The 5,435-nt window shown below is 46.6% G+C and overlaps 1 pseudogene across 1 annotated transcript; it reads right to left on the bottom strand.

The window, feature by feature from the left end:
- Positions 1-215: 215 nt before the first annotated feature.
- LOC308562834 (histamine N-methyltransferase pseudogene) lies at positions 216-1,098 on the bottom strand (annotated as a pseudogene). Its single transcript has one exon. The product of its transcript is annotated as a histamine N-methyltransferase pseudogene (transcript).
- Positions 1,099-5,435: the final 4,337 nt, after the last annotated feature.

Raw genomic sequence — 5,435 nt, 5'->3', positions numbered from 1 at the left:
CTGCACGTGGTCTCTTGACCTGCAGAAGGGATGGGATAAGACCAGCATATCATATTTGCTTGTACATGGAAGTCCGAGAATCTATTGGAATTTTCTAGATTTTACTTATAAGAGACAATGCTCTATTTATGAGATGCATTTGCAATTTTTAACAGAAATAAATGCTCAACATTGTTTAAAATAAAAATTTTTGAATACACTCTCACAAGTGATAATTATACCCCAGCCATGATGAAACTAAGACTATTTTTAAAAAGGAACCTTTCCACCTTTCTTTACACGGAATTCAGGCACTTGCAGATGGTTCACAGTTTCTGCTTTGAGATCAGGTGGCGTTGTATTAACGTTGCAGGTTTCTGTTAAAAAAAAAAATCCCAAAGCAGGTCTCCATTTTCATTGCCATCAATAGAGCAGTCAAGTATGTCCATGGTGGACAGAAGGCCGTAGCACTCACGCTTAATCCCACCTTGTCCAGCATCTGAGTGAGATCAGTCAGTGTGACATGCTGGCAGAGGTCACCCCGGGGTAAGTGGGACCTGTACTTTTTCCATAGCTTGTCCCAGCCGCTGGTTCCTGACACAAGAATAATAAGAATCTTAGCACTGGTAGCTAAGAGGCTACGGAAAATTTTCAGGGTAGCTGAGATGTCTTTTACATAACGCGGCATCTGAATCATATGACTAAAGTCTCACTTCCGAAGTGTTTTTCCTCCATTATTCTATTTTGATACCCATAGAGTGTCTCCTCATGCCAAACAAACTTTATATTCTCGAGGTTTGATGACTTAGCTACAAACTCTTTGTTACTTGCAATTTGTTCAGACCTTAGTTCAACAACTTCATTGTTGATATGAACTCCTGGGTACTGAGCCTGTACCTTATAGAGAATTTGAAAATCGATTTCCCCTGCACCTCCAGCAATGCTTAGAATCTTGATTTCTGATTTTTTTCCTCCATTCCTTGCTATTTTGCCTGGCAGCTTCTTGTCCATGAATTCTGACATACACTGTTGCTGCATGCATGAATTGCTGAGAAACCTCCCAAAAGATTCGACATATCTGCTATGATCAGAAAACAAGCTCCTCAGGGAAGGTAGCATATTTGGTTTTCTAAGACAGGGAGAGAGGGAAGTTTTTTCTCTCTTGCTCAATTGAGACTTGTTGCACCCTTCCACGATCTTTTTAAATAGAGATTTTTGGCTTATATCTTTTTATTTCAATGTATTCTAAAGTGAATTTATATATCCACCATAGTTCTTAACTAAATTTTCCAGATTCTACAAATTAACTTGACTATTACCTAAAAATTAAAAGGAAAAGAAAGAATTCATTCAGGCATTAGAAAATGTTTTTGAAAGAAAATTATTTACTGCCTCTGTCTAGTAGACACTGTACTAGGCATTTGAGACACACAGATGATGAAGAGACCTACTATCCACACTGACAGTTTCAACATTTACTGTGGAGCTAAGTCTAAGTGTGCAAAGAAACAACTGCATCCAGTGAGGCACGTGCCACCTGGAGGTAGGTCCAAGAGGTCTCCATCGGTAGGAAGTGATCAGAAAGGGAGGTGATCAGAAGAGGAAGTGATCAGAAGGGGAGGTGATCAGAAGAGGAAGTGATCAGAAGGGGAGGTGATCAGAAGAGGAAGTGATCAGAAGGGGAGGTGATCAGAAGAGGAAGTGATCAGAAGGGGAGGTGATCAGAAGAGGAAGTGAGCAGAAGGGGAAGTGATCAGAAGAGGAAGTGAGCAGAAGGGGAAGTGATCAGAAGGGGAGGTGATCAGAAGAGGAAGTGATCAGAAGGGGAAGTGATCAGAAGAGGAAGTGATCAGAAGGGGAGGTGATCAGAAGAGGAAGTGATCAGAAGGGGAAGTGATCAGAAGAGGAAGTGAGCAGAAGGGGAAGTGATCAGAAGGGGAGGTGATCAGAAGAGGAAGTGAAGCGCTGAAGGGGGCGCAGAAGTCTGCTGATCAGTAAGCCAGGGAGCAAGTGGGGAGTGGACAGGAGAGGGCATTCCAAGCAGGAAAAAGATCATGTTCATAGTCAAAGAAGAGTAGAGAAAATGATGTATTTAGGAAACTACATGTGCTAATTACCTTAACAAAGATAAAGCCAATTATGCAGCCAGCCTATCAGCACCAACAACCCACATGTGTGGAAAACTCAGCAGCTTTCGTTACCTCACGTCACCCTAGCCACTTTGTGATGAGGACATTATTTCCCTTTTATGGATGAAGAAACTGAGGCTCAAAGATTATTTTTTTTAAGTTTATCCAACCTCAGCCAACTAATAAATGGTGGAATCAGGGCCGAACAGAGCTGATTCTGCCTCCGTGGCCCATACTTGTCCCACTGCACCCGTACCCCTTCCAGATTTCATTCCGTAGGCTACAAAGCTGGGGAAGTTTTGTTTGGAAGAGGACCTTGATCACATTTGCTTTTTAGAGAAAACTGGTTTGAGGAGAGATGGCTGTAGGTAGGAAGCCCTTTGAGAAGACTATTTTAATGTTTTAATAGCCTAGGAAAGAGATGACGACCTTCACTAAGACAGGTAGTTGTAAGGATAGAAGAGAGGGTGTAGCTTCAAGGAACAATTAAGAATTAGAATGGACAGACCCTCATGACTGGCTGGGCATCGAGGGTGACTGAGAGGAAAGCAGGTCAGGAGAGCCTCCTGGAATTCTGACTTGTGCAACTTAGTGGACAACTGTGTCATTCTGAGAGATAGAGAGAAGTGAGGGTGGGGGGATGTGGGTGATGGATTTGGTTTCTTTGGCCAGATGGGCTAGGAACCGGCTAACGTGCCCAGCAGGCAGTGAATCAGGTGGGGGCTTAACACTGAGGTTAGAGCCAGAGATAAATAACTTAGGAGTCAGCATATGTTTGAGGCCATGGGCAAGTAGGATATTGACCAGGAGAATACAAAGTGTGGAAAAGTAAAAAAAAAAGGACATATAAGGACAGAGCAATGGGGAGAGTTATTAAAAGAGCCTAAAAGGCCACCATCAGTGTAGGAAGTAAAAGAGAAATGTGGAGCCCGGCCGGCATGGCTCAGTGGTTGAGCATCAACCTAGGATCCGGGAGATCAAGGTTCAATTCCCGGTCAGGACACATGCCCGGGTTGCAGGCTCGATCCCCATCAGGGGGCCTGCAGGAGGCAGCCGATCAGTGACTCTCTCATCATTGATGTTTCTATCTCTCTCCCTCTCCCTTCCTCTCTCTGAGATCAATAAAGATATATTAAAAAGGGAGAGAGAGAGAGAAACGTGGAGTTGGAGACTCAGAAAGAGGAGCAATTACAGAAAGAGGGCATGAGCCTGGTGGTAGCCAAGATGTTCCCCAATGTCCCCGCCCCCTGAGAGTCACGCCCTGTGTAATTCTGTCCTTGGGGCATGGACTCAATTTGGCAACTTACTTCTAATGAAAAAAATAGAGCAAAAGTGAGGGAGGGAGGTTATAAAAAGATCACCGCTTCCATAGGGGGCACTCTCTCTTGGTCTCTCGAGTCACTCGCTCGGGGGGAGGCCAGCTGCCATGTCACAAGGCGGTCGTGGGGAAGCCACTGTGATAACACAGCGAGCCTGCCAGCAGCCAGTGGAGTGAGCTTGGAAACAAACACTCCCCCAGTAGAGCCTTGAGGTGACAGCAGCGCCCCCAACAGGGTAACTGTCACCTCAGCAGAGACTGAGCCAGAACCGCCCAGCCGAGCCATTTCTGGCTCCCTGACACACAGAAACTGAAATACTAAGTATTTGCTGGTTCAGGCCACTAAATTTGGGATAATTTGTTTTGCGCCTATTGGTAACTAATACAATCACCTGCAAATGCAGCCAAGAATAAAATAGGTAGGACCCAAGGAAGCCTGCTCACTTTGCAGTCATACTTCGGATTTTGTGTTATACATCATCTGTCACTTGTGAGGGCTCGTCCATCATTTTGGTAATATAGGCTGGCCTGTAAATGGCGCAGAGGTGAGCACTGAGAAGCAGGGCCGTGTCCTGGGAAAGGGCACAGGCTCTGGAATCAGAACACTTGGCTGCAAATGCCTATTTACCTCTTGCTCCCTGTGCAGCTCTGGTGCCCTTCTTAGATGCTAACAACATCCCCTGTAGGGTGGTTGGAAAGAGTTTATGAGCCAGTGCAAGCGCCTCCCTCAGAACAGTTCCTAGAGCACTACAGTCAACATCAACTATTGCTATTGAGAGGATGGGGGATGTACGTGCAGAGAGAGAGGAAGGGCAGAGACTTCAATCTATTTGCCCACGTTGACTAAACCTTCACCTCCGTCCATCACTCTTTATGTTCAGTTCTGTCACTTTTTTCCCGAGATACAATTCCTTATTCAATACATGTACACACCTCACCTTTTTTCCTCCTTGATTGAAGTTCATTATCAGGTAACCTCCATCCAGATTTCACTTCGCGCACCTTCAGAACAATCGTTGACCTAACTCTAACCCCCAACCTAACCAGCCCATCCCAAAGCATGAACATAACCCTACTGACAAGTGTTCTAAGGCCGCGCATCTAATTTCTTGCTAGGCCAGAGTGCCCGTACAGAGCCCCGCCTTCCCTCCACGCCTTTGCCTGCTGTTGCCCCCAAAGGCTGCCTCCCGGACCCGGCCTCACTGGCTCCCTACCTTCCACAGTTACTTGCCTTCCAGACCGTATAGCAGCAGAGGTGGCTTTTCTTAGGTCCCAAGGCTTCCTCCCTCTTCTCCTGTCTACTCTACCACATATCCTGTAGCTCTTACCTGTGGGACTAAGGTCTCACATTTTCCAGATTCATCATTTTCATCATTTGGGGTCTCTCCAGCTCCTGAGGGCTGATGGGCCCTCCTTTCTCTCCTCCCACCATGCACCTTCCTTTCTGGGGCCATCGATTCTCATCTCATTTGTTCAGCGGGAGCTTCTTTCATGCACCGCTGCTGGCAGCTCCTCTGGCTCATCCCCACGGTGTTCGCTGCCCTCCCTACTCGCTTCCCTCCCACCCACCCTGTATCTTCTCCCCTCGCATTTTCTGTGGCCCCTCACACTACCCCACCTTACCTCAAGGTGGCGCCCGTGCACCGTAAGGGCAGATGCCCCGGCTCAGTCTTCTGCTGTTTCCTCCTGGATTGCCCCGCAGAAGCTGCGTGGAAGTCGCCCCTCTCCCCGCAAAGACTCCGCACCAGCTACGGAAAGAGCTCACTGCTGTGCCCTTGCTCTCCACACCTGGAAGACTCCCGCTAACAGCCTATTTACTGGAATCATTTCTTAAGCTGCACCTATAAAGCCGTTTGTCTTAGAACTCGGCTAAAATTAGTTACGGTCTCTAGGCCACACTGCCTTCATCTATGGGGATAATAATAGTAGCCACCTTAGATTGTGCTGATGCAATTTAAATGATATAATGTATGCAAATGCTGGCTATGGCCCCTGGCCCACAGGACACA

Source organism: Miniopterus schreibersii (genome assembly GCF_964146895.1).
Source record: "Miniopterus schreibersii genome assembly, chromosome: 10".
Taxonomy (NCBI): domain Eukaryota; kingdom Metazoa; phylum Chordata; class Mammalia; order Chiroptera; family Miniopteridae; genus Miniopterus; species Miniopterus schreibersii.
Note: the sequence above shows the minus strand (reverse complement) of the source record. Positions and strands in the feature narration are given on the sequence as shown.